This window comes from Lepisma saccharinum, chromosome 1 (assembly GCF_977018435.1).
Source record: "Lepisma saccharinum chromosome 1, izLepSacc3.1, whole genome shotgun sequence".
Classification (NCBI taxonomy): Eukaryota; Metazoa; Arthropoda; class Insecta; order Zygentoma; family Lepismatidae; genus Lepisma; species Lepisma saccharinum.
The window spans coordinates 144,117,664-144,129,701 of record NC_139229.1 but is presented as its reverse complement, the minus strand read 5'-3'; positions in this window follow the sequence as shown (position 1 = coordinate 144,129,701).

Below are 12,038 nucleotides of genomic sequence, written 5' to 3'. Positions count from 1 at the left end.
TTTACAAATTTGTTTACCAAAGTCTCGAACAAGACGAGAATCGCGAAGTAAGTCTCGGTCTCGTCTCGACAAGTCTCGAAGGTTCTGATCCAATTCTCGTTTCAATCTTTAAAAAGACGTCTCAGTCTCCCCACTTCATTCTCGTTGCAGAATCCTAACACACTAGGGCAGCGGAGTAGCGGAGATTTTTTAAAATTTTGTTTTCTTTTTACTTGGCGTATACAAAGTTCTCTCCAGTAGCTATACGGGATGGGGTTGAGGAGATTAAGGCACTACTGAGTCGCTTGGATGCTTTTACATAAAACCTGAGGATTTTATATGGCGCCAAGCAAACACGATGACGTACATCAAAGAACGTGATTTTGAAATTTTCTATGAAAGTACGGAACTAACGGGGTTATCCTCTGATTCTTCACTTCTTTGTCTGAAACGGGAGACAATTGTTCGGAAGCTTTATGATTTTTTTTTTTAAAAAAAATTCGTACACGAAAGTCACTATAGTGAAAATATGTCAGAGAACTGGAAATATGAATAGTGCTTTGTAATGGACGGTAACAGATTCAACAAATTACCAAAGATAAACTGCAAAGGCGAGAGACAACCGTGTTCTGCTGTGGAATAGATTCAACTTAACACAAAATTTTTCATTACAAATTGAAATGGTTTCGACCGCAGCGTTTTACATTTTTCGGTCCAAGATATTCTGTACAATGTCGATTAATTATTATTACTATGAAAAATTTCAAGAGTAAAATATACCGCCTTGTTCCATTCCTGTGCCACTGCACTACTCAATGCGAAAATAAGTTTTTAGAGAACTAAAGAAAATAGAAAACCCCATTACTTTGTGGGAATTGTCAATTTTCTTGTCGCATGCTTACCGGAACACTTCGGACAAACTTGTTAATTGCATGCGCCAAAAATCTCGAACTTCTGGAAATATTAAAATGAACCGAATGTGCATATTTCGTTCAATTTGAGAGCTTCCTTCCTGCGCAAAGCACACATCATCACAGTCAAAAGTTCGCCGGTCATGTACAGGGTACAAAAAATCTGAATCAATGTGTAGCGCAGAAAGCATTTATGAATTTTTCGTGAATGGTTACATTAGCCATATTGCTTTTTCATGATAATGCATTAAATGTGTTGCATGACTTCGCGCAATTCGATATTCTGATTGGGAAAGGGAAGGGGACAGATGTGAGGAGAGCAAAAAAAAAAAAATGGATATTAATTTAGCTGGAATGAAATTTGTTGCTTACGTGAGGTATAACAAGCATTACTTTCGTTTAGCTAATTACAAGGAGACGCTACCACTGCGCCATCGGGGAGGCACACGATCGTGTATTCATGAGGACATTACACAAAAATGCAATTAAAATATACTATATACAGGGTGTCTCAAAAGTGATAGCGCAAACTGACATAGGTGAAAGTACACGATAATAGAAGCAAAAAGTCTCAGTAAACATGGGTCTGCAAACGAGCCGTTTTCGAGATAATCGCAAATGTGTGATTACAAGCCGCCACTGACTTCATTGTATCAAGGTGACCCCTTGATTACAAGGCGAAGGCGCTACCACTAAGCGATCGGGGAGGACCTCAAGGTTGGTGAGGGATGCCACATAGGCAGCTTGCATATTGTATCGCATTTCAATTTCCAATCTTCTAAATTTGACAATGACTGCAAATATGTATTCCCCATATTCCTCAATAAAACGATGATAATATAAATGACACATTCGTTCATATTTATTTTATTATGAAAAAAGTTTCATATCTAATATTACTATTCGACATCAGCGTGGCCAGGCGTAAGCTGGCTCGGTGACCGAGCCTGTTAAGTTACTTTCGATATTGCCACTGAAAGTCCCACATTCGAGTCCGTGCCTTCATCAGTTACAAGGTCGCAATTAGTCAAAAGTGGAAGAAAAGCGACGCTAGATAACAAAAATTCAGGAGTAGTTTAAGGTGGCTGTGATTTCCTTTGACTTTTCTAAAAAATAAGTAGTTTGCTTGAAAAGATAGTATTGTTGAATACTTAAAAAATAATAGTTACCCGTACTGTCATTCCTCCCCAAAGAAGATATCTCATTATGTCACTGCAATTTTATTTTGTTTGTTATTTAGTGTCGATTTTCTGCCACTATTGGCTAATCACGAGATGAGAATGAATGATGATATGATGGAATTGATGAAGGGATACTCACAAAGAACACCCATGCCCAGATCGAGACTCGAACCCGGGACCCCTGTCGTTGTAGCGCTCGATGCTAACCACTCTTCCACGCAGGTCAGCACACTCCTATTGGATTGACCATTTTTATCGTATCTTATTTTTGTAATCAACTGTTTGTAGAAGTTTATTTGTAATCAAGTAAGGCCACTTATGGTTAATTACATGATAACTGTATTATCCAAGAAATGAACAAGACAATTTTAAAGACCATGGTTGTCAACAGTACAGTGTTTATTGTAGAGTCAATCAACTGCATTGGGCGCGGGGAATACTGGATACAATTTTCATTCGTGTATTTAGGTATTTATCAAATATTTGAGAGATAAAATGAACCCCTCCTGCACCACTGCGAAACAATGTGTCAACAATTACACACAAAATATTTGCTTGTGAGCTACGTGTTATCAATACACTTCAAATTGACAGTGAACATTGTAATTGTGTTTCGATGTACGCTCGATTACAGTATTAACATTACGTTGGACCGTTGGTGAACGACTAGTGCTGATAAGACACTGGACACATTAATTACATGTGAATGCAAAACAACCGGAATTATCACTCTTATCCTGTGTGTGTCTGTCTTTATTCTTAAGCTATTTTTGACGTGACAAACTACCGCAATTACGTATTGTCTTATTAGAGTGCGCGTCAAATCTCCTGCATATGGCCTTGAACTGCTGAACAGCACCAGCGAATCACAGACGTGCGGCGTTGCCTAGTTCAGAACCTGTTTCACCTCGCCACTAAATCGTGTACCTGGCGCTCGGATATAAATATATTATTTCAAGTGTCAGTAGTTCAACAGATGGAAAGATAATGATATTGCGAGTATGTACGAAAAACAAGCGTGATTGTAGCTTATACCGTTCCCTCTGTAGAAGCAATGTTATTATAAACGTATTTGCATTGTATCGTTTTTGTTCTCCCTTCGTTCCTGTCGCATTCCGAAACTTTCCGATTAGCGAAGGGAACAGAGCAGGTTCGTTCCCAGTGATGGTAGAAGGAGAAATTGACGAAGAGGATACCGTCACTGTTCGTTTTTCCCACGTCTTTAGTGTGTGTGTGTGTGTGCGCAGCATGTCGTTGAGTAAACCAAGTGGTAGTGATAGCGAGAGAAGAGAGAACAATGCAGTGTTGTACGAAGCCAGGCACGACAGGTGATTTTTTAGGTGTACAATTTTTTTCTTAAAAAAATGTTCGAGTGAAGAAGAGAGCAGTAAAATCGACTTTAAGAAGTGCCAGGCTCTAACAGCTCAAGCGTGTGGTGTGAATCAAGCTACCGTTTCTCGGATATGTTCGGGGGCAAAACAATGTGGATCGGGGCCTGCTCCAATGTTTCAATCACCTAGAAAGCACATTAACGTACCAAAAAAGAACGACAAACTTAGATGACTTTGAAAAAGACGTAGTTCGTAGAACCGTCTTTGAAATTTACGATTGTGGCGAATTTTCTACTGCCAAAAAGATAACGTACTCTTCACGGGACAATACAACTTCCACCTTGAGAATATTGAAACAATTATGCAGTCCCTCTGGCATAATCAGGTATGTTCTTTTCTCCCATTAAGTTTATTATATGTTATATTATCTAATGTTCCGTGCTCTCCGTGACAAGGCGTTTCGCTCAACCACGCTGTCTCTTTTCCGTGTGAGATTTCGACATGGCACCGCTGCAGTGCGCTGCTATTGGCTATCGCCATATGCAGGAGATTTGACGCGCACTATAGCAGCTTACATTCATGCATAGTAGGGCCCTATTAACGCATTTGCTTCTTGCAGAGTAGACGAATTTCCACATTTTTGGCACAGTGTGTTATAAGTCTTGTGTTCACTTCTTTTCCGCGATAGAAAACTGTAAGATTTCTTCCAAAAGTTTATAAGATTGTAAATTTAAAATATTTGACCTTATCTCTGAAGTATTCAATGATAATGTTTATACAGTAGGCTTATCTTCGACTGGTCGGTCACAGTTTCAAGAGTTTTCATCTGTTTTAAAAGATTGTCGGCGGTTTTTATTTATTTAAGGAACACGTAAAAATAATTTTGATTGACTCCTGAATAATCAGGGAATATTGATCAAGATCCGTGGAATCGTGGTCTTTTCTGCCTGAAAATGTCCCTTCACAACTGGCATTTCTGCCAACCTCGCTGTCGGAGAATCCTGTGATGTAATCGTGGAGGCACGTGCCTGCTTGTGATAGCTGTATTTACATGCAAGCGTCTAGAAGACTCTTGTCAATAAATATAGACTTATATATAAGCTGTTTTTTGCGTGGTTATGTTCTCATTACGAGGGGAAGTCAGTAAATAAGTCACAAACTTATGTGGAATAGCTGAAAATAATAGTGAGTAGTTTCTAAATGTGTCATTAGGTGGAAGTACAATGCAGTATGGTGATATTCAGTTATCAGTCGCTAGATAGCACACATGGGCAGCTCGAGGAGTTTACGGTGAGAAGTGTTTGTCGTGTAAACGGGTGCACATGAAACAATTAATTCTCGCAAGGACAGTCAAGCGTCGTCGACGAAGACCAACCTGGTAGTAGTCCTGTCCAGATTGCGACAGGACCAACAGTGCGGTGGGTGGAGGAGATGATTCGAGCTGGCAGAAGAGAATTGATGAATTAGGGTGGCTACTTCTTAAATATCCGCCTTACATCCCCGACTTAGCACCAAGCGACATTCACCTGTTTGGGCCACTAAAAAATCACCTTGGCGATAAACGCTTTGCGGATGATGAAGATGTTGAACGTAAATGTGACTGAGACTGAGACAGCAGCCCAAGGACTAATATGCAGCAGGTTTTGGGGGACTGATATAGCGAGGGATAAGTGTATCGATGTTGGTGGATAGGCTCGTACCCAGGGGAGAGGCCATGGGGCCTTGGCCCCCCCCCTCGAACCCTTAAATATTAATGAACCTATAAAAAAAAACCTACAAAAATAACATCGTCGATTTTCCAAATTTGTAAAACTTTCAATTTTGTTCTTACATAAATGAATGTCTTTCTTGTGTAGAAGTCTCCAGTCTACAATATTGGGTAGTTTTAGTTTTATAATCATTGATGCAAGGCTACCAGACGTCCGATTCACCGATTTATTCAGGATCGTGGGTTATTTTTAATCCCTGTCCCGACTTTTTCGAACTGCAGTCGTGATGCGAAAATGTCTCTTTATTATTTTTTCTTGTAAACTAACATTTAGACATCTTTTTTGGTAATAATACTTGCTAATACGCAACGTTTATTCTATAAATATATTATTTTCTAAACATAGAATTATCATGGGTTTTCAATGGCACTCTCATAAGATAATGAAGGAAATTTTAAAACATTGTTAATTTGCAGAACACTTCTAATCTCTCTCTCTCTCTCTATATATATATATATATATATATATATATATATATATATATATATATATATATAATTTCGTTTCTGGCCCCTCCCTCAAAAAAATCCTGGGTACGGGCCTGTTGGTGGAGATTGTGTTGAAAAATAACTGTTTTCAAGTGAGTATCTCACATAGTAGTCTTATAATAAGCGTTTGTGACCTACTTACTCACTAACCCTCCTACACGTAGGTACGTTTCATGCCTCACAGACAAAATACGTAGTATAATGAGTCAAATATTGAAACCTGCTTTAACTAGACCGGTGACACAGCTACAATTCTGAAACCATTTCTTTTCTTTTCTCTGCTTTTTCTACTTTTTTTTCTTTTGATTTTCTATTGGGGTACCGAATACGAAAGAAAAATATTCTTGATGTTTCGTGAGGAAAGCCATCTTTCAGAAAATCAAACCATTACCCATTACCATTTTTTCTCGGCTTATTCTCTTTCCAGGCATTACACGAAATATAATGTCAGATTCCATGCTATTTCCATCAATTGACTCCGGGACAATGGATGTTACTACTTGATAGAGAGTCTATTCATGCAGACGACGTAGTGTTTTTCTCATTTACACTGCAATGTAATTATTCTTTCTTGCAATGAGACTTGCTGTGTTCGGAAAGAATAAGGAACGAAGTCTGAAGCTGGGGAGAGGGGCTTTGTCACCCTTGTATCACCACTTTCTTACGCAGGAGTCCAGGCAGGACCAAGAAAATTTCATCCTAATACAATCAAACGTAGTCAGGGTGCGAAATCACTGCAGATTGGTGGGGGGGAAGGAGCAGACAGACAGACAGATACACATACACACACATACGTATATCTGTATAATGCCATTAAATATGTGTCAATTATTAAATAATTAAATTATATTATAAAATATACAATTTATTATATCGACTGTATTTCATTGAAAATGTAATTGCAAATTGAAGATTTTGATGTACTACTGATGCTATGAACAATGATTTGCGTAAGGGAGGAGGGCCAAAAATAAGAGACATTAAGAATATATTAGTTTCCTGTATAAAATTCACATATAAGTGCTATTACGTGTTTTATTAATATATTTATATACTTCGTCGTTGCTAATGAAACGCGATGAGAAATGGAGAAGAAATAAGTCGGTCTAATTTCTGTGTTCTGGGGATTGCTGGCTGGTTTAAGTTTCCTAATAGATGAGTCTCTTTGTTGTCAGTTATGTTATCGATCTTATTCCAGTCAAGTATATTCGAATCCCAAACTAATTGCTTATGTTCGTTGTTAAAACAAAAACTCCCCCCGGAAGAGTTTGGTGGGGTAAAATTTCAGGACAAGATCGTTGGTGGGGGGGGGGAGGGTTGCTCCCCGGAAATTCACACCCTGAACGTAGTACATGCTTCACATCCACGGGCAAGTGGTTTATGTAGAAATTGCCCATCTCGCAAAGCCAAGAAACAGATTATCCGAACCATCGTGGCTGTTTCTTTTCGGGAGGGGGAGATTGTTGACTCCATATTCTTGTAGATAATCATAGTGAGAGTTGAAATTTTAAATCCATGTTGGAAGGTCAACAATTTCGGATAAAGCAGTGATGAAGTGATCTTATACGAGGGCTGCTGGAAACGTTTCTGCAATCAATATGAAAAAAGACATGTGAAATTCTGGGAATGGCTTTATTGTATTTCAAAGTATTCACCCTTAAGATCGATACACTGTTGCATACGCTCAAACTAATTTTGAAAGCATTTTTTGCACTCTGAAGCTGATACCTCAGAAACCGCTGTTCGGAATGCGTCAACAGCTGCTTCAGGTGACAGAAATCGCTCACCACGACGCATCTTATTTTTCATGTGTGGGAACAAAAAGAAGTCATTAGGTGATAAATCAGGTGAGTACGGACAATGAGTCATTAATTCGACATTTTTACTGAACAAAAAAATCAACAGTTTGGTGTGCTGAGTGAGAACTGGCGTTGTCGTGGTGAAGAATAACACGACAATTTGGTTTTTTTTTACGCAATTCATTGGCGACCTCTGGCAAACAAATTGTTGTATACTTACTTACTAACTTACTGTTCGGCGCTACAGTCCATGTAGGTCTTTGGCCTTCCTGACTAACTCTCTCCATTCATCTCGATCGTCTGCTTTTCTTCTCCATCCTTTAACTTCTTAGGTCCTTCCACGTCCTCTATCCATCTTTTCCTGGGCCTACCTCTTCTCCTTATCCCTTCCTGTTTTCCATTAAATATTTTCTTGGCAACCCGAGCTTCTTCCATCCTCTGAACATGCCCAGCCCATCGTATTCTACCCTGTTTGATCTTCACTACAATATCTGGCTAATTAAACAATTCCTGTACTTCCATATTTGTTCTCATTCTCCATCCCTCTTTATCTCTTACCGCTCCAAATATCCTTCTCAGTATTTTCCTTTCCCACCTTAACAACCAATCTTCCTCTCTTACCGACATCACCCAACTTTCTGAACCATACATTACTATGGGTCTTAGGCGAGTTAGAGGAAGAACAGTTTGGTTTCAGGAAAGGAAGAGGTACAAGGGATGCAATTGGTTTACTGAGGACCATTGGGGAAAGATATTTAGAGAAAGGAAAGGAGGTGTTTGTAGTATTTGTAGACCTGGAGAAAGCCTTTGATAGAGTGAATTGGGTTAAACTTTTAGAAATTCTGAAGAAAATTGGTGTAGATTGGAAAGAGAGAAGACTTCTAAGCAACTTATACATGAATCAACGAGTTAAAGTGAGAACAGGAGACGAAATGACAGAAGGCTGTGAAATTGGAAGAGGAGTACGACAAGGATGCTGCCTATCGCCTACTTTGTTTAATATCTATTTAGAAGATATAGTGAAAACTTGTTTCCAGGGTACAGGAGGTGTCAAATTGGGAGGAAGAAGAATAAACTGCATAAGATTTGCTGATGACATGGCATTATTCGCTGAGGATGAAATAACCATAAATAGTATGTTAGAAGAGTTAAACAGCAGCTGTGAGCAGTATGGAATGAAGATTAATGTAAAGAAGACAAAGGCAATGGTTATAGGACGGAAACCAAGGAATATTAATGTGAGAGCAAACAGTGAAAGAATCCAGCAAGTGGATAGCTTCAAGTACCTCGGATGCACTATAAGCAGTGACATGAGCTGCAACCAAGAAGTGAAAATGAGAATCGCAATAGCAAAAGAAGCTTTCAATAGAAGAAAAAATGTTTTTTGTGGACCCATGGACATAGTTCTAAGGAAGAGATTAGTGAAATGTTTTGTGTGGAGTGTAGCACTATATGGTGCAGAAACCTGGACGTTGAGAAGAAATGAAGAGAAACGACTCGAAGCTTTTGAAATGTGGACATGGCGAAAAATGGAGCGTGTAAAATGGACGGACAAGGTAAGAAACGAAGCCGTACTGAAAAGAGTTGGTGAAAAAAGATCTATACTGGAGACCATCAAGAAGAGGAAAAGAAACTGGTTAGGACACTGTCTAAGAAGAAACTGCCTGCTAAGAGATGCCTTGGAGGGAATGGTTGAAGGAAGAAAAGTCCGTGGAAGAAAGAAATATCAGCTTATGGATGATATTAAATTAACTGGGTCGTATGCTATTACGAAGCGTAAGGCAGAGAACAGGGAAAGCTGGAGATTGCAGTGAAAAACCTGCCAATTAGGCAGAAAACAATGAATGAATGAATGAATATTTTAATTTTTGTGCTCCTACTAACGTTTTTAAACATATTTTGCAAAGAAAAATAGCATCGATTTCCACTTGTTATCCTTTCCTGTATTTCTGTAGCTGTCTTGTTATCTGCTGTTATTATTGAGCCCAAATATTTAAAGGCTTCCACTCTTTCAAATTCTTCTCCATTTATTCTTATGTAAGGTTCTCTTCTGCCTCTTTCTAGATCTCCCATCTTCATATATTTGGTTTTATTTGTGTTCACTTCCAGTCCTAGTTCTTGAGCTTTCTCTTCTAACACTTGATAACTCTCTTCCATAGCTTGCTTATTCCTTGCTATTAAAGCTACATCATCTGCATATGCTACTATTTGTGTTAGCCTATTTAATATTGTTCCTCCAGGGTTGATTGGCAGTTGTCGGATTACTTTTTCCAATGCTAAATTAAATAGTATTGTAGAAAGTAAATCTCCCTGTCTCAGTCCTTTCTCTACTTTAAGCATGTTTGTAATTTCCTGTTAAACTCTGACTTTACATTCCGTTGTTTTCATTGTCATTTTTGTCAGTCTTATCAATTTCCTTGGGATTCCAAACTCTTCCATTATACTGTAGATCTTATTTCGACCACGTTGGAATTCGGAAAACCAATTGTACACAGTCCTATTGGATGGTGCTTGATCCCCAAAAGCCAAATGAAGTCGCTCGATGCATTGTTTCGTTGTTAAACTACATTTGTAATCATAAGAAATCATTGCCAAAAAGTGTTCACGAGAAATTTCCATTTCTCGAGAAATATCCATTTCTCACACGAAACTACTTCTTCAAACTGCCGTGAAAAATAAACGAATAGGCTTAAACAAACAATCAAAGATAATTTAAACATAAAAAAGGACTATTCTTCCGAATTCTATAATAATGGAACACTAGCGTCACTGTTGGTGGTAGTTTGCAGAAACTTTTACAGCAGCCCTCGTATAAGATCTCATAGGTTCGAATTGTTCCATTTTGTTTGTTTTCACAGTGATGCAGTTTAAATTCTTATTTCAATACACACTCTACTGGAACTGCATTAGCTTCTACGCCACATTCACACGTTATGACAGTAATTTAAAATTTCTAGAACGTGAACTTCTTTATATTTATGTAAAATCATTACAAATATGTAGAATCCAATGAAATATGTAAAAGCATGTAAAATAAAAATCAATATGAGTGTCCTATTGTTGGTTTTTGTGAGACTAAATACACCGTGTACGAATCCAGTTTGTTGTGATAAACAATATCAACAACACCACCTGTTTTTCTATTACAGCTTCCGCATGTACTCAAGGCAAGACGCAATTAGACTGGCACATTTCGAATTAAATCTCTACTTATCTGCTGGTATCGCTATTACGTCGATTTCTGGAACATGGCAAATCGCGACGTGCATGATAAATAACAATGAGGCAATGAATGTAAGTAAATGTAAAAGATAGATAAATGTTGAAAGAATGTTTTCTATAAAAACCTAAAAAACCTATTAAAAACATTTTCTTCTTACTACTTTATTCATGTAAACAAGTAAAAGCTTTAATTAAATAAAATAAATCACAAATTCTTACATTTTATATATAATGAATAATTCGTATAATTTTGCAAGTGAAAAGTACATTGTGCTATGAAAGTACAAAAATTAAAATGTGCCATTAATTGGAGGTACAGTTGTTTCATACTTTCCGCATAGTGTGTTAACCAACCTCGTGCATGGTGGAAGTTCACCAGGGGCGGTGCCAGGGGTGCGTGAGGAGGTTGCTTGCGCGCCCCTTAATTTTCTTCCGCACCCCCTTCAGCACACTCTACGTTCAACTGAAAACACTAACATTAATACATAATATTATGTCATGTCGTCATATTGAGCGCCGAATGATAGGTACTGAAGTAAGACCGTTATTATTGTATGCAACAGGCAAACACTGAAAGAGGTGCCGATACTTTTCTGTACTGGCGGCAGCCTCTATAAAGATCAGAGGCCGTTTTTTTCTATCGACAGCATTGTTGTTACGAATTTTTTTCCCCTTTGTTTCTTCAAGTGGTCTGTTCGTGGTTTTTGATAATTGCCTATAGTTTAATGTGAGTTATGTATTTTCTTCTTTGTATTGTTGATAAACGGTTTATTTTCAGCCTACTTGTTCTTCTTTACACTAGAGCAAAAATTTCAGCTGCTTTTAAGGTATCACCAGGTCGTGCTCGGGAAATTATTTAATGCGAGTTGTAACAAATAGGGTAGTTTTCTTCTTAATACGTTCTATGTATTTGTTCCACGTAACATGTCTAGTAAACGTACCATTTCAAGCTTTCTCAAAAACTGGTAGGAAGAAGCCCAATGTTCACGAAGAAATTTTACAGTTCGTTGTTGGGGATAGTGCGGCAGAAGGGATTTTGTAGATGACACAGTTGCTGTGCTCTTCGCATTTTGTCTTGTGGCAGACGGAAGGTATAATGTACTATGTATTTTGTACCTCCATTGAAAATGTTAAACAATTGTGTTTTTAAGAGCAGGTTGATCTTGTTTTGTATTTCACTAGATAGTTCAATAAGACTGCAACGTGTATCTGAATATTTACACTGTATGACCACTTTCTTGGAGTAGAAGACTTAATACATATCATCATGGACGTCCAGAGGGAGGGCAAAGGGGGAGGCAGCATCTCTGGAAAATGAATGTCAATCTAATGTTATCTATTTCACACGTATATTTTAA